The sequence below is a fragment of the Oryctolagus cuniculus genome, chromosome 17 (genome assembly GCF_964237555.1).
Source record: "Oryctolagus cuniculus chromosome 17, mOryCun1.1, whole genome shotgun sequence".
Classification (NCBI taxonomy): Eukaryota; Metazoa; Chordata; class Mammalia; order Lagomorpha; family Leporidae; genus Oryctolagus; species Oryctolagus cuniculus.
Genome location: NC_091448.1, coordinates 7,433,322 through 7,450,926, shown reverse-complemented (window position 1 = coordinate 7,450,926; position 17,605 = coordinate 7,433,322). Strand labels below are relative to the sequence as shown.

The 17,605-nt window shown below is 55.0% G+C and overlaps 1 long non-coding RNA gene across 2 annotated transcripts in view; it reads right to left on the bottom strand.

Annotated features, from left to right (window-relative positions):
* LOC103351609 (uncharacterized) overlaps window positions 1–17,605 on the bottom strand; it is a 173,718-nt gene that overhangs the window by 25,408 nt on the left and 130,705 nt on the right. Inside the window, exon 2 of one of the 2 annotated variants that reach the window (XR_007911368.2) lies at window positions 4,399–4,569. This is a non-coding gene — a long non-coding RNA (uncharacterized lncRNA). The remainder of the gene's footprint in view (window positions 1–4,398; window positions 4,570–17,605) is intronic. The other variant, XR_007911367.2, reaches the window with a different exon arrangement.

The window sequence follows — 17,605 nt, the reverse complement described above, 5'->3', positions numbered from 1 at the left end:
TCTGGCCCCCAGGTCCTCGCTGAGCCCCAGCCACAGCCACGCACCTGTGCTTCCACCTGCTGGAGACTCCTGCGCTCCTGCTTTGGGCCTCCATGGCGCTGCTCGTCCACCCCAGTGCCCCTCCCCTCCTGGGGTCTGGGCTCCAGTGCGGCCACCTCCTCAGTTTAGTGCTGCCCCCTCTACCTGCCCTGGACGGCACACTGGAAGTGCGTCTCTACCTTCGTTTTTTTTTTAAAGATTTATTTTATTTATTTTGAAAGACAGAGTTACAGAGAGAGGTAGAGAAAGAGAGAGAGGTCTTCCATCTGCTGGTTCACTCCCCAGATGACCGCAATGGCCGGAGTTTCGTCGCTCCAAAGCCAGGAGCAGGAGCTTCTTCCAGGTCTCCCACATGGGTGCAGGGGCCCAAGAACTTGGGTCATCTTCTACCGCCTTCCCAGGCCACAGCAGAGAGCTGGATTGGAAGAGGAGCAGCTGGGACTAGAACCGGCTCCTATATGGGATGCCGGCACTTCAGGCCAGGGTTTTAACCCGCTGTGCCACAGTGCCGGCCCCTCTACCATCGTTTTAACTTTTTTCTAACACAAAACCACCACCTTCTTACATGCTTGGTAACTGACTTATTGACTCCTTTCCACTGTCTAGCATCAGGCCTGTTTTGTTTGGCCCCTGTTCTCCGCCAGGTACCCGATAAATATTAGATAAATGAATGAATGATTGAAGGAGTTTATGAACAAATGAAGGAGGAGGGAAATTATCACCATTCAGGTGAGAGGAAGGGGCTGCATTTTTTAAAAGATGTTTATTTATTTATTTGAGAGGCAGAATCACAGACAGAGAAAGGGAGAGACAAGAGAGAGGTCTTCTATCCGCTGGTTCACTCCCCAAATGGCCGCAATGGCCAGAGCTGGGCTGATCTGAAGCCAGGAGCCAGGAGCTTCCTCAGGGTCTCCCAGGGGTGCACCCAAGCACCCAGGCCATCCTCCACTGCTCTCCCAGGCCACAAGCAGAGAGCTGGATAGGAAGAGAGGCAGCCAGGGCACAAACCGGCACCCACATGGGATGCTAGAGCCACAGGTGGAGGTCTAGCCTTCTACGCCACAGCACCGGCCCTGGGACAGCATCTTAGGAAATGAACTGGCGCTGGGTGGCGGTCACCTGAGCAGGGAAGGTAGAGGGCTGGGGCAGGCAGGAGATGCTGTTCTGGGAAAGCAGTGGCCTGGGAGTCACTCGGGAGCCGTTCCCTGCGCCAGCACACGCTCAGCCCGGCAGTCACCACGCCCGCCCAGTGGCTACACTGTGACTTGTTCCAGGCCCTGCTCCCTCCAGCGACCATCACTGGGCACCTAGTGTGTGCTCCTGGCCCTCCAGGGGAGCAGTGAAAAAGGAACAGGGTGGCCGATCAAGTAATGGAAATGAGCCCGTCCTGGCTCACCCTACTCTGGAGGCACCAGCTGGGGAGGCAGAGCCCGATCACCAGGCTACCCTGAAGGTGAGCTAGTGGACCGCGCAAAGGAGCCGCCAGTCCCAGGGGCCCTGCTGTGGGGCTGGGACACACAGGTGGTGACACGCGGAGCAGGCGGGGAGACACGGGGCGGGGTGGGGGACAGACACGGTTAGGACAGCTGGGCTGAAAGATCCAAATGTGAGGGGGAAGTGGTGGGAAGGGGGGCTGAGAGGGTTTGTCCATGGGGATCTGGTGGCTGTGACAATACACAGAGACCCACAGTAGCTTCTGTAAAATCGGAGAGTGACATGTGAGCTTCTGCCGGGCCCAGCCCTGGCTGCTGCAAGTGTCTAGGCAGTGGGGCAGTGGGTGGAAGATTCCTCTCTGTTTCTCAAATAAATAACACCCAACTCAACATAGTTTTTTTTAAACCGAAAGAAACTGGCAGGTTGAACACAGAGTGGGCGTTGTGACACAGCAGATTAAGCCGCTGCTTGGGAAAATCGCATCCCATATCCAGAAAAAAAAAAAAAAAAAAAGCCAGTTTGAGTCCTAGCTCCTCTGCTTCTCGTCCTGCTTTCTGCCAAGGCACCAGGGAGGCAGCAGATGAGGGTCCGGGTGCTTGGGTCCCTGCCAACCACACAGGCAACCCGGATGGAGCTGCTGGCCCTGGCTGCGGAAGGGCAGGCATCTGGGGAGTGAGCAAGCAGTGGGCAAATCTTTCGTTCCTCCCAGTCCCACCTCCCTTTCTCTGTCACTCTGACTTTCAAATAAATGAATAAATAAATAAATAGATCCTTTTTTTTTAAAAAAAAAATAGGCTTAAGGAAGGAACAAACAATTACTTTGGGGCTGGTGCCGCGGCTCAATAGGCTAATCCTCCGCCTTGCGGCACCGGCACACCGGGTTCTAGTCCCAGATTCTGTCCCGGTTGCCCCTCTTCCAGGCCAGCTCTCTGCTGTGGCCTGGGAGTGCAGTGGAGGATGGCCCAAGTGCTTGGGCCCTGCACCCCATGGGAGACCAGGAGAAGCACCTGGCTCCTGGCTTTGGATCAATGCGGTGCGCCGGCTGCAGCGCGCCGGCCGCAGCGGCCACTGGGGGGTGAACCAAAGGAAAAAGGAAGACCTTTCTCTCTGTCTCTCTCTCTCACTGTCCACTCTGCCTGTAAAAAAAAAAAAAAAAAAAAAAAAAAAAAAAAAAAAAAAAAAACCACACACAAAACAAAACACTACTAACAAAAAACTACTTTGGAAAGGAAAGACCGGAAGTCCTAACGTTGGAGCCTTTTGTCGGGATCTCAGCTTGTTCCATGAAAGCCACGACTACGGAAGTGGGGAGGACGTTCAAGGTGAAAACTGCGTGGAGCAGCTGTCAGGCCTTCGGATTCTAGTGGAGGGGGTGGGGCTCAAACCGCGGGCCACCTTCCTTGTAACCAATCCACATGGAATAAGGTAGATAAACGAGGAAAAGCACTAACACACAGGGCCTTGCTAGCTCCCAATTTTTTTTTTTAATAATTACTTATTTATTTGAAAGGCAGAGTTATAGACAGGCAGAGAGAGAGAGAGAGAGAGAGAGAGAGGTCTTCCATCTGCTGGTTCACTCCTCAAATGGCCACAACAGCCGGAGCTGCACCAATCCGAAGCCAGGAGCTTCTTCCTGGTCTCCCACATGGGTGCAGGGGCCCAAGGACTTGGGCCATCCTCTGCTGCTTTTCCAGGAACATTAGCAGGGAGCTGGATCGGAAGAGGAGCAGCCGGGACTTGAACCGGCGCCCATATGGGATGCCGGCATTGCTGGCAGCTGCTTTACCCACTAGGCCATAGCGCCGGCCCCTAGCACCTAACTTGTGATGAGTGTTGTCTCACGCACTTCTCGTTCTGCCCGAGAACCGGGCGTTAGGATCGTGTGTAACAGATGAAGAAGCTGGGGCTCAGCCATCTGCAGGAGCACAGCCAGGGCCTCCCAGAATTAGAACAGAAAGACCCACACTTACTGTACACTCAACACGTCCCAGGCACTGCCCTAGGCGCCGATCTCCTCTGACCCCACGCTGCAGAAAGGACTGTCTTTAGTATGTCCATTTTACAGACAGGGAAAACCAAGTCCAGAGAAGCGAAGGTCACTGGCCCCTGGTGGCAAAGTGAGGGAGTCATGGAATCTGGATCTGCAGCCAGGCCCCGGCCCTCCGGTCCCGTTCTCTTTACCACTACACCAGACCACCAGTGACAAATCTGCAAAGTTACCAGTCTGGCTCCAAAACCCCGCCTGCATTGCTCAGCACTCCCTGTCCCAGGCTTCACAGGAGAAAGCAACAGTCCTGCCTGCAGCCAAACGCGCCCACGTTCTCGGCTTCCGGCTCAGTCACCGAGACTGACACGGCCACAGCTGCAGCTGCTGTGGATAACGGGAGTCTGGACAGCTAGAGGCAAATCAAACTTCCTACTTTATTAGAACCAGACTTCGCCATCCGTGACGGCCCACTGACCCACACAGACAGACTCTGTGTCCCGGAAACGCAGCAGGTGCAATCCACCTGTCCTATCTCCTGTACTCACAGGCTCCTTCCTGTACATGGCAAGACCTCCGTGTCCTGCGGCCTCTGTGCAAACAAGGCAGGCGGCAGGGGCTGACAGGCAGTGGGCTGGGCAGCCGCGGCCACTCCCGGACATGGTCAGCAGGCCACGGCGAGGGTACCAGCCCGGCTTGGGGTCCAGGCTTCCTCACAAGCTACCAGGGCAACCTTGTGTCAGTAACTGCACCTCGGTTTCTTCATCTGTGGATTGGGCGTAACTTGACCTACCTGCTGTTGCCGTGAGAGATGCAAATAACTGAAGCCAAGTAAAAGCCAGGGGAAGGCGGCCCGGCCCGGATTAACAGCCATGACCACGTGTGCCTCTGACCCTGAGTCTCTGGGCCCTCCTCTGGTGGTTAAACTGCAAGCCACCTACCTGCCAACCAGCGCCCTGGGCTGCCGTGCAGCGGCGGGAGGGGCGTCTCGGGAGAGGAGTGCAGAACCCGCCCCGTGAGAGGTGACCGCGAGCAGCTCACCTTGCTTCCTTCTGGCCCTTCTTCCCTGGTTAGAAGCACCCGGCACGTCCGTCTGAGACCTCCGATTTCACCTAGAAACATAAGGGGAAGGTTACACCAGTGCACCCATCTTCCGGCCCCTGGTGTGGAGCTAGGTGGCCCTCTGTGACAGCCCCCTGGGGACATGGGCGTCGAACCCACGTTTTCCTCTTCAATGCCATCTAAAATGACAGAAATTCAGGAGAAAGAGAGAGAGAGACACGCTTCCAGGGTCAGCTATGGACACAGCCACCCTGGGGAGTGCTTTCAGAGAGAGGAGGTTTATGGTGACAGTACAGCGGACCCCAACTCACAGTGGGCCTTTAACACAACACGATCTGTGCTCACGGTGCGGAGGTGTACCTGGGGCCTTTCACACAGAATCTGTCATGCCGTTCTGAATTTTCATCTGTGCCAAGTTTACTGTCAGAACATATGTTCCGACATCAAGGTCAGAACACGGGCTCTCGAGGCTGGCGCTGTGGCATAGTGGGTTAAAGCCCCAGCCTGCAGTGCCGGCATCCCATATGGGTATTGGTTCATGTCCTGGCTGCTCCTCTTCCAATCCAGCTCTCTGCTGTGGCCTGGGAAAGCAGTAGAAGATGGTCCAAGTCCTTGGGCTCCTGCCCCCACGTGGGAGACCCGGAAGAAGCTCCTGGCTCCTGGCTTTGGATCAGCGCAGCTCTAGCCATTGTGGCCGTCTGCGGAGTGAACCAGCAGATGGAAGACCTCTCTTTCTCTCTCTCTCTCTCTCTCTCTCTCTGCCTTTCAAATAAATAAATTAATTAAAAAGAAGAAGAAGAGTTCTGGAACTGGAAGGGAGGGGTGCCAGGGTAGAGACATTCACCTCTGACCCTAACCTATAGACTGGATTCACCCACTGGGGTCTTTGGGAAGAACACCCAGCACTCCGCAAATACCGACTCTACCATCGATCACGACGCCCTCCCTCGTGGGTGTCCACAGGAAAGGCCCTCTCGCACCATCCACGGAATTCCAGAACCAATGCCCACAGACGCCAGCACAGCCGCTGTCATGGCTGCTGTTGCTGACACAGATGCTTAATCTTCAAATCCGACCTCTGTTCCACGCCATTCGGACACCAGGAAGAGTAGTATTTCAAAAGGTGTGGCAAGATAATAGCTCCATTCTAAGCTTCCCCGTCATTAGGCTCAGAGAAATCACCGGAGACCCGTAGGTTGGCAAGTGAAAAGACAGAGGAGAAAGGAGAGCGGGGGAAAGCACGCCATCAGACTTGAAACACAAAACTCGTAACCTTCACGCACAGAGAAAGGATTGTCTGGGTGGTGTTTGTTCCTCATCGAGGGCGCATCACACGTCGTCCACGTCGTCTCCTTGCTCCTGAGGACAGGGCTCCGCTGGGGCCCTGCGGCCACCCCCATCCACCGACCCTGTCTTGGGATTGGGTCGGGGTCCCCCTAGCCTGTCCCAGACCCCCCATCCCCCAGTGCCAGAGACACCTGTTTGCTGGGTCTGCCTCCCTTACCACACCCAAGGACTTAACCCAGGGTCAACCTCAGATGCAACAGGCCCTTGCCTGCAGAGCCAAGAAACTTGACAATTTCAGCCTTGTTGGACCACGCAACACTCAGAACCTACCTAGCCGACCAGTTAATACTAGAAAACGCATTGAAAGGGGGCAAGCAAAGCCACACGGTGCACCTCACCTCCAACCCTGGCCTCTGGAACGGATTCCCGGCCCTGCTTTATGCAAAACTATCCCCCCCCAAGTCCGATCCATTTTCAGCTTCTTATTGGGGTGGCAGGAGGAGAGCATCCAATAAGCCAACTCAAGCTGTGAGCCCAGATCGAAGGAAATAGTTTCAAGGCCGCCCCTCCAGAAGAGCTCTGGAAGAGTTTCAAGGCTGCCCCTCCAAGCAGAGACCTGAACTTTAGCAGGAGTAAATCTGAACTCCTTGCCCTGTCCCATGCATTTCCGTTCAGCCAACTGGGTGGCAGAGATCAAGAGAGACAGCAGTGGGAGACCACAGGGGATCCTAACTCCTCTTGGGGAAAGGGGGCTGAGCAGGGGATGGGGGAATCTTACAGCTGTAGTTCTCAGGCTTGGGGTTCCCTGGAACCCCCACCCCTTCCCTGGGCTGCTGGAACCCATCTGCAGGGGTCCTGGTTGGTAGATCCCCCCGCCCAAGGAGGTCTGGGGTTCGTCTGCTGAGGCTGGTAACTTTGGTATCAGTGTGGGGTAGGGTGGCAGCCTGGGACGGCAGGTGTCTGTCACATGTCTGGCTGAGCCTCCCTCAGGGGCTCTTAGGACACACGCTGAGCAGAAGGGCTTAGAGAGGTCCCTCTTGCACCCTGAGCCCAGCCTGTCTCCAGCCAGGGCTTTCCCCTCAGGGACGAGGGCCAGGCAGCTCGGAGCCATCGTTTGTACCCCAGGAGACGACGGCCCCCTCCCCTCTTTCCTGCGGCCCAGTTCTAGGCACCGGATCTCTGCCTGAACGGTGGTGCAGCGGTTGGGCCTCCACCTGTAACACCAACATCTGATTTGGGAGAGCTGGTTGGAGTCCCCCGGCTGCTCGGCCCCGATCCAGCTCCCTGTTAATGCACCTGGGGAAGCCCAAGTGCCTGCACCCCTGCCACCCACGTGGAAGACCTGCTTGGAGTTCCTGGTCCTGGTTTCAGCCTGGCCCAGCCCTGGCCATTGTAGCCATCTGGGGAGTGAACCTGGGGATGGAAGACCTCTCTCTCTCCCTCCATTCTCCCCCTTCAAATAAACAACTCAATATGGAAAGGAAGGCAAGGCGGCACCTGGAAGGACCCCTGAGGCAACACAAGGGTGCTTCTGCTCCGTTCCATAAAACCAGCAGGGGCCGGCGCCACAGCTCACTAGGCTAATCCTCCGCCTTGCGGCGCCGGCACATGGGGTTCTAGTCCCGGTCGGGGCGCCGGATTCTGTCCTGGTTGCCCCTCTTCCAGGCCAGCTCTCTGCTGTGGCCAGGGAGTGCAGTGGAAGATGGCCCAAGTGCTTGGGCCCTGCACCCCATGGGAGACCAGGAGAAGCACCTGGCTCCTGCCATCGGATCAGTGCAGTGTACCAGCTGCAGCGCGCCGGCCGCGGCGGCCATTGGAGGGTGAACCAACGGCAAAGGAAGACCTTTCTCTCTGTCTCTCTCTCTCTCTCTCACTGTCCACTCTGCCTGTCAAAAAATTTAAAACAAAAACAAAAACAAAAACAAACAAACAAACCAGCAGGGTCTCTTTTCCACTGGCGTTCTGCCCTGGCCTGGTGATCACAGCCTCCGGGGGAGCCTGGCCTGCCCACGGAGGCTGACTCTGCCCACGGCACCTCGGCTGGCACCTGTCGGCACTGTCCTCCCTGTCATGACGGCAGAAGACGGGGGGACGGGGGTGGGCAGCACCCCTTGGAAGTGGGACAACTGTAGCACGCCACATCCAGTGGCAAACCTATGCAGGAGACCAGAGACCATGTGGCGGCCCACAGCCTGCAGCTTCTCCCTGCCCCTCCTTCCTCTGGCACCCTCTCCCTCCACGGGCCCCTCCTGACACCTTGGATGTCTTGCACCACACAACTCCTGGTGACTCCCGGCCCAACCACTGGCCATGGACTCCTCCAGCCAAGATGGAGGGCCCGTGCCTCCTGCAACCCTCTGACAACTGAGGAACCAAGAAAGGAAAGCAGCTAAAACCACAGCAGACGGCAGCCAGGGAATCACACAGCCCCGCACACCCCCTGCCTTCTCCCCAAAGTGCACCGGGAGCCAGGCTGATGGAGAAGCACACGTGCGCAGGGAAAACCTTGGGGGCTGGAACTCGGAATTTGCCAAACCCCTGGATCCCCTCACCCAAGGCCAACATGGGCCCTGGGCCCCTGATACTTGTAGGGTTCTGTAAAAATGTTCTCATTTCTTTTCTAAAAGATTCATTTATTTATTTGAAATTCAGAGTTACAGAGAGAGAGAGAAAGATCAAAAAGATCTTCCATCTGCTGGTCCATTCCTCCCCAGATGGCTGCAATGACCAGGGCTGGGCCAGGCCGAAGACAGGGACCAGGAGCTTCCTCCAGGTCTCCCACGTGGGTGCAGGGGCCCAAGAACTTGGCCCATCCTCCTCTGCTGCTTTCCCAGGCGCATCAGCAGGGAGCTGGATAAGAAATGGAGCAGCTGGGGCTCAAGCCAGCACCCGTACAGAAGCTGGTGTCAGGCCACAACGCCGGCCCCCTTTCTCACTTCTTGTAAAATCAGAACAAGTAAAACAACTCCTGCACGAAAGCCTAGGTAACAGCGTACAGTCTCTCTGGCCTGACACCACTGTAGTTGTAAAATACAATTTTTAACACATATATGGCTTCTATAGAGGGAGGAGCCTAGGAAGACGAAAGTGCCCAAGGTCACGACCTTCACAATCTACTTCCTTCCAATTCCCAGCCTTTCCTGAAGCGGCCCCTCCCCTTTGAATATTGCTGCCTCTGCCTGCCCTTCCTGGGAGACCCCTACTCCAGCCGGGGGACTGTCCCCACAGCTGCCTCCCAAGGATTTACCCGTTTGGCCCCAGGCAAGTTCATCCGAGGCCCCAGCACTGTTTGAGCCAGGCAGGAGCCCCGACAGCTGCCACCCCGCCCGCTGTGAGAACCGAGTCTGGCAGGACAGAGCAGGGACTCTGAAGTCTAAACACACGCTCAGCCCCCTGCAGCATAAACAGCAAGCACACATCACACCCAGGCCTATAAAAGATAATTATACAATCTCATCTGGCAAATTAGGGCTGCAGCGCTGTCTAATCCTCACAATGAATCTGAGGGTTGGATCGCAGGAAAAATTAACCTGGATCTTTATTGGGATTTGCCTCCGGGTCAGGATTAGAGTTTATTTATCTCTTTCATTTTCCTGCTAAGGGAGGGTGGAGAGGCCTCCTCTCTTGCCTGCCCTCCCCACCCCGCCCAGGCTTGGCTGTGAGAGGAGCCAGCTGCCCGGGGTCTTTCCCATGTGCGACCCAACTCCAGCTAAAGTCAAAGGGAGTGCCAACTAGGAGCTGGGAGAGTGGGTGGGTGACTGGATGGATGGATGGATAGGCAGGTAGGTAGCCAGAGCTGGAACAAAGAAGCTAGGTATGCATGGAGATCACTAGCACTCTAGCACTCTCTCTCTCTCTCTCTTTTTTTAAATTATTTATTTATTTGAGAGGCAGAGCTACACACACACACACACACACAGAGAGAGAGAGAGAGAGAGAGAGAGAGAGAGAGATCTTTCATCTGTTGGTTCACTCCCCAAATGGCTGCAACAGTCAGAACTGAGCTGATCTGAACCCAGGAGCTTCTTTCGGGTCTCCCACGTGGGTACAGGGGCCCAAGGACTTGGGCCATCTGCTGCTGCTTTCCCAGGCCATAGCAGAGAGCTGGATCAGAAGAGGAGCAGCCAGGACATGCTGCAGGTAGAGGTTTAGCTACTATGTCATAGCACCAGCCCCTCACACTCTTTTAAGTAGGTAGATCGGTAGGTAGGTAGGTAGGTAGGTAGGCAGGTAGGTAGGTAGGAAGGAAGGAAGGAAGGAAGAGAGAGAGAGAGAGAAGAAAGAAAAAGAAAGAAAGAGAGAAAGAGAGAAGAAAGAAAGAGAGAGAGAGAGAGAGAGAGAGAGAGAGAGAAAGAGAGAAAGAAATGGTGGGTGGATGAATAGATAGGAAGTTTAGGTAGGCAGATAGGTAGGAAGGAAGGATAGACTGATGGACAGACGGATAGATAGTAGACAGACAGAAAGACTAGACAGGCAGATAGATGATGGACGGACAGACTCACAGAAACACAGACTTTTTCACAAGCAGGAAAAGGGCAGGCATCCCAAACCAAGGGCTTCATTAGCTGACCCTGACTCAACGCCAGGTAAACAAATGAGCTGACAGCCCCAGTGGCAATTTATCTCCTAATCATTCTGGCTCAGCTCTGAAATGTTTACTTGGAGAACACTCATATGTACACATTTCTCTAAACACATGGTTTTCCTCTCTCCTCTTACCCCCACCCTCCCCCGGGAGGCGGTTTTCACGGGAGTCAACGCCCATCTCCGCGGCTCACTCAACAGCCAAGCGACCAAAGGGCTGTTAGCACAACGCCAAGACAACCTGACACCAAGCAGGGTCATCCTTCGGCCCACAACAAACGAACCCTGGCAGGCCAGTGAGCTCTCTCCTGGCTCTGATCGGACGTTTCTGGGGGTGTCTCCAGAGGACGACCGCTCCCTACCCAAACTCAAGGCCAGGTCCACAGTGACTGGGTCCCCGGAGCTGGACTGGCAAGGCCAGGTGAGGACGGCAGTGGCCAGCACTCACACTCTCCTGGGCTGCAGAAGCGCCAGTGTGTTGGGGAACCAGGGTCATGTCCACAGAGGCTGGGCAGTGCTCACCGGACGACTCAACCCTGCCCCTCTACGGCCCCCACCTGGCTCCGAGAGGATGGCACGAGGAGACTCCAACTTCCATCAGTGTCGCTTGGGAACCAAGCTCCCCTACTTGGGATTAGGATTTATCTCATCTAGAAAATACACATACAGGTGTGTGTGTGTGTGTGTGTGTGTGTGTATCAGAAACAACGACTTGATGGGAAAACAAACCTGTCCTAAATGTCTGTCTTTGCTGGGCAGCAACAACAGTATTTCTTCGGGCTGGCGCTGTGGTGTAGCGGGTAAAGCCACCTGCAGTGCTGGCATCCCATACAGATACCAGTTCGAGTCCCGGCTGTTGCACTTCCAATCCAGCTCTCTGCTATGGCCTGGGAAAGCAGTAGAAGACGATCCAAGTCCTTGGGCCCCTGCACTCAATGTGGGAGACATGGAGGAAGCTCCTGACTTTGGCCTGGCCCAGCCCCAGCTGTTGCAGCCATTTGGGGAGTGGGCCAGTGAATGGAGGATCTTCCCCCACCCCTCTCTCTCTGCCTTTCAAAATAAATAAATAAATCCTTTCCTTGGCTGCCTCTCTCCTTCTCAGACCCCTCGCTCTCATCCGCACGGATAGAGTTGTGTATCTCCTTCCAAAAAGTGCACACTTGTCTCGGCCACTTAGAGCCAGCATCTGAGCTGTGGGCTTCAACTCAACGGAGCTCGCCATCCGGCTGACAATGTGTGGGCACCTGCCAGCCGCCCCATCCCTCCGCCAGTTGGGTCACCCATAATCCCCATGGACAGGGGCAAGGAAATATCTTTTTTGTTGTGTTGTTGTTGTCCCATGAAGATGCAGAGGCCCAAGGACTTGGGCCATCTTCTACTGCTTTCCAAGGCCATAGCAGAGAGTTGGATCAGAAGTGGAGCAGCCGGGACTAGAACCGGTGCCCATAAGGGATGCCACAGCGCTGGCCCCGGAAAGGAACTTTTTTCCTGCACCGTGAACCTGGGGCCATGAACTTCCACCATGAGAGCCGTGCCTGCACGGGACATGGGCACGAGAGATGAGTGAGAAAATGCTAAGGAACCTGCAGGAGCACTACGGAGACCAGGATGAAATGCTCTGTGTACAGAGACCAGGGCAAAACACTCAGTGTGTCGCTGCAGGATCAGCGTCATGCCACGCAGGCGTGGGTTCCACTAGCAGCAACTAAAACCGTAACGTCACCACTGACCGGCTGTGTGGCCTTGGATACCTTTCTGGATGCCCGTTTTCCCAAGTGAAAAACGGGGCAGCAGTGGTAACGATGCCTAGGACGATGTGTTCCTAGAAGGCTTGCTTTCAAGTGGGTACCAAATCAAGCCTCCTATGCAAACCACAGGAAGTAGTCGATAAATGCTGGCTATTGCTATTACTATAAAAATTACAGAACTGCAGAGGTTATCAAACCAATTCAGAAGGAGAAAGCAAAGGGTTAACAGTAGTTCTCTCTGAGTAGTAAGTGCACAGGTGAGTTGCTTCCTTATTTCTGGAGATTTAAAGAGAACAGGCATTGTTTTGTGAAGAAAAAAATGCCATAGTATCTTATTAAGATAATGAAAATTGTTTTGAACTAGAAATAAAACTACAAATGCAATTTTTAAAAAATTGTAGAATTGCTTGCCAAATCAGAAATGTCCTGGAAATCAGAGACAAAAAAATGGTACATTGGACCCAAAGGTGGAGTTCAAGGTGAGGTGTGGCAAGGGTCTCCCCTGGGACCACAGGCTTGACCCAGAGTGACAGCAGGAGCCAGACAACCCAGACAGCCAGAGCTGCGGGCTCATCTCGCACAGATGGGGGCAGTGGCTTCCACTAAAGGACATGGTCAACATCAGCTGCACCGTGACTCTGCCCAAGAATCCTAACCCAGGTGACAGGCTGCAGGCCACAGGGTTGAACAGACCTGCCCGGTGGCATTTTCCGAATACCTGTGCCATTATCGACAGGCGGCTCTGGTGACAGTCATGTTTCGGTCAGGACCTCAGCATCATGCATGCCCCACGCCTGTTACGCAACCCAGGCTGGATGCAGAGGCAAGCGGAAACAAGGGGCCTGCTGCCCAGGCATGGGAGTGCGAGCCGGGGTCCCCAGAATCCTCCCGCCCACCCTCAGGCCTCCAAGCCGCACGTGGGCACCAGGGCTGGGGTCTGGACCCTCCTTCCTCCTCCCCTTCTTCCTCGGGAGTGCAGAACATAGTGGGCCCGGGGCTCAGTCCTCTGCCCAGCCCCACTGCTGGCCTCTTCCTAGAGGCCAGGCTGACCGCCAGTGCCCACCAGCATCTCGATTCACGCTCTTAGCTCCCTCTCAAGCAGGTCCCTTTCGAACCAGCCCATTCCACAGATCTGAGCTTCACCGTCGTCTGGGTCACCATGTCCAGTCACTGCCCCCGCTAATGCTGTTCCCCCTCCACCTTCTCTTCCATCCCCATGGCCCTTGGGAAACGCAGGTCCAGAGCATTCTCATCACAGCACCCCCACTCACTGAGCGCTGCCTTACGCTGCTGAATTCTCTCCACCCCACTCCCGGATGGCATCGCTTTCTGCCTCGCTCACTGGCTCACTGGCTGTATTTTCCTGCTGGGAGGCCCTAAGCTCTTTGCTGCCTCAGGGCCTTTGCACCTGCCGCTTGCTCAGCCTGAAACACTTTGTTTTAACTTTCCAAGTCTCTGCTCACACAGCCTCTGCTCACAGAGGCCTCCATCGTGACCAAGGTGCACAGGCCATCCCGGCACACCAGCCTCCTGTGACCTACAGGATGCTTTGCCCTAATCTGAAATCATTGCTTTCATTTATTTCTCTTGGGATATATCTGTCTTGTTTTCCACTGTGTGGTCAGTCCCTGAAACAGACCCTCTGGAGTTGAACAAACGAGGAGGGGCAGGGCACGTTAGTATCCCAGTGGGCAAGATAAAGTAATTGAGGGAACAGAAACTTTGTAAGCTTGCTCAAGGCTATGTGGACAGTAACCTAGTCAACTTTTCCCCCAAGTCCTCTGGCTCCCGGAGGCAGCGCTGAGAGCGACCTTCTGTTCGCAGTAGAAGGAGAAGTGTCGGGAGAGGCATAGCAGGGAAGGGGCCTCAGGTTGTGGGGTGGGCACGGTGAGCTGTGGCGTGGGGGCAGCAACGCCTCCTTCGGGCTCCAGGTCTTCACGCTTGTCCACTCTGGAGCTGCCCCAGCTTATGGTTCCAAAGCACCAGTGAGCTTGGCCAAATTCTGCTCCACCATCACTAGTCATTCCCTTCTGCCTTCTGCATCCAGACTTAGCCCTCCACCCCAAACAGGCGGCCCCGACCTCGGACCCCTCCTCTCCGCTCCCCAGCCGCCGCGTCTGACGGGGTCTCGCCGTGCACTTTATCTAACCGCGGCCCCCACGCCACAGCTCACCGTGCCCCACAACCTGAGACGCCTTCCCTGCTAAGCCTCTCAACGCCTCTCCCTCTAAGCCGAGCCCAGGTCCCTCTGCCCGCAGGAGGCCATGTGGCCTTGAAGCCCTCGGGGAGGGCTCACCCTTGAGCATTCTTGTGCCCCAGATTTGAAAATGGGAGGAAGGCTCAGGTTATCCATCCTCCCCCTCTCTCCAAGGAGACCTCTCACTCCTGTAGGGTGGACAATATGGTCTCCGTGTTAGAATTCCTGGAGACCAGCACTGGGGACGATTAACGGAGAGCGTGGTCTGCCCCACGAGCTGCGGTCCGTGGGACACCACCAATGTCGGCGGCCGACCTCCACAGAGCTCTCTCGAGCAGGCTAAACCAGACCTGGCCTTGCTGCTGGAGGTGCTGTGCCCTCCCCTGGGGTCTCTCCCAATCCACCTCCATCTGGCGCTCCACGCTCGGTCTGACTCCCCACTCTCTCCCAATCTTCCTTGGGCAAAGTCTCTAACTGGGGCTTAAACATGGAGTCCAACACACTGTGCTTGAAAAAATAAATCAGAAATCCATGAGCCCCCAGCCTCCCCTCTTTTCAAACCCCATCCCTGCTCCTAGGGAGAGGGTGGCACCCGCACCCAACAGCAAAGCAGCAGCCGGGCAGCCCCCGGCCGGGCTCCTGTTGCCACCGGAGTCGAGCACAGAGGTGTCCCAGGCCCAGCTCCACCAGCCCCACGCCAAGACTGAGCCCCCGCCTCCCAGTTTCACCATGTTTAAATGGAAAATAAACTGCCCAACTTGAAAACACTTTTCCAATGATTTTTTAAGGAAAAATGAGATCACAGAAAATCAGGGAGGTAGGTTTCAACGGTGTGACCCCAAGCAACTTTTTTTTTTTATGGAAAGAATCCCCTAAGAGACTTGCTCACCACACTTGGGAGGGGGGCGCGTTTGGGGAACCCTTAAGCCCCAGAGACCACCTGGGCGGCAGCAGCCCCTAGGCTGACGCCAAACTGCTATGACGCTATAGCCGCCTACACCCTCACTGCAAACAGCCCCGCTCCCTCTGATCCTCACGTCCAGCAGGAGCCTGAGGTCCCTCAGGTCTACACAAGCTGCCAAGGGCCCCCTTGCCAGCCAGGTCAACATCTGCCTGTGCCAGCGACACCAAATGTTTCCTAAACCCACCCCAGGCTCAGCTCGCTGAGCGAGGGACAGTTACACACGTTAACGCGCGGCCTTAATTAAAAACCGTTCAGCCAGGCAAATTCTGATACTTTTAAAAAGTCATTTGGGCAATCGGCTCCTTTCCATGCAGCAAACTTTCCAATCGAGCGACAGGTTGATGTTTCACAACGTTGTTTGTTTTAATCAAAAAGGTGGGGGTGGGGTGTGGTTCCCTGCTTCATTTTTTCAGGGGTCTTGATTTATTGATGGGTAAATTCTCACTTCATAGCTGTACAGTGAGGCTGGGGGAGAGGGTGGCTCTCGCCTCCCAGGGTTGGTGTCTGGACTTGGGAATGTGCAAACAGCCACAGGGGCCAGCCCACAGCCCTTCTCCCACCCCGCTACCCTCTCCCGACACCCACCCCTACGGTGCCCCAGGCTCGGAAGCCCTGGTCCAGGCGCGCACCACACCTGTCAGATCAGACAAGAGCGGCTTCCTGAACTGACACCCAGCATGGCGAGGCCACTTCAGCAAACCTGGGAGTCGGGGTGCAGAGCGGACGACACTCACAATCATTCCCAAACTTCTTTAAAACAGCAAAATGCAGAATCCTGGGTAGACAGTATGGGTCTGAATCCCACTTCCACCATTTCTAAGCCTTCAGGGGTAGGGAGTCATATTTTCTGCCCAGGGCCACTTGGATATATATAACATCATTCATGGGCCATCCAAAATTATCAACTTAAAAATTACCCTGGGGGCCAGTGCTGTGGTGCAGTAGGTTAATCCTCTGCCTGCAGTGCCAGCATCCCATATGGGCACCAGTTCTAGTCCTGGCTGCTCCTCTTCCCATCCAGCTCTCTGCTGTGGCCTGGGGAAGCAGTAGAAAATGGCCCAAGTGCTTGGGCCCCTGCACCAATGTGGGAGACCTGGAGGAAGCTCCTGGCTCCTGGCTTCTGATCAGCACAGCTCTGGCCATTGCGGCCATTTGGGGAATGAACCAGCAGACAAAGACCTTTCTCTCTGCTTCTCCCTCTCACTGTCTGTAACTCTACCTCTCAAATAAATAAATAAGATCTTAAAAAAAATTAGCATGCTATAGATTTATCAAGTTTCAAGTCTTACCCACAGTTGCCTTGGCAGGGCCAGCCCGAATGATTCCATGGGCCTTATACGGCCCGTGGGCTGGACGTGCCCCACCTCTGCATAAAAGCTTAATTTTTCCTTGCCTCTGTTTCCTCTTCTGCCAAAAATGTGTACAGTTGGTCCTCTGTGTCCAAGAACTCCACACTTGTGGATTCAACCAATGGTTGAAAATATTCCGAGAAAGTATTTGCATTTGGGGCAGGCATTTAGCCTAGCAGTCGAGACACTGGTTAACACACCTGTGTCCCCTACTGGAGTGCCTGGGTTTAAGCCAAGCTCCCGCTCTTGGCTCCAAGTTTCTGCCAGTGCAGACCCTAAGAGGCAGCAGTGATGGCTGAAGCCATGGGGTTCCTGCCACCCATATGGGAAACCCGGATTGTATGCCCAGCTTCTGGCTCCCAACTCCATTCCAGGCATTGGGGACTGGGCCAGTGGACGGGAGCTCTGTGTGTCTCTCTCTGCCTTTCAAATAAGTAAATAACTGCATGTTATACTGGACATGTGGGATTTATTTTCTTGGCATGATTCACGAAAAAGTGCAGTGTAACAACTATGTACATAGTAAATGCCATATATCGGCATTAGAGTTGGTCTAGGGATTGACTTGGAGTTATAGAGGAGAAATGTGTGTAGGTTCCATACAAATACTGCACCGTTACAGAGGAGGTACCTGAGTATCCACGGATCTGGTACCTGGTGAGAGATGACTACATAATAACAGTTCCTACCCAGAAGGCTGCTCTGAGGGTTAAAATGGCGACTGTTCATAGAGCACTCCCACCAGGGGCTGCAGTAAAACAAAGGCAGGGGTCCCAGGGCCTTCAGTTTGAAAGTTGCTGCCTATTCTGCACACTGAATACACCCGACCTTCCGTGTGACCCACACAAGCCCGCCCCGGTCACGGGTGTGCAATGGACAGACGCCGGTTGGCCACGTGGAGGCGCAAGGTGAGTGGGGAGACTCACCCTCAGCGACCACGCCCCCTGTAAGGAAGTC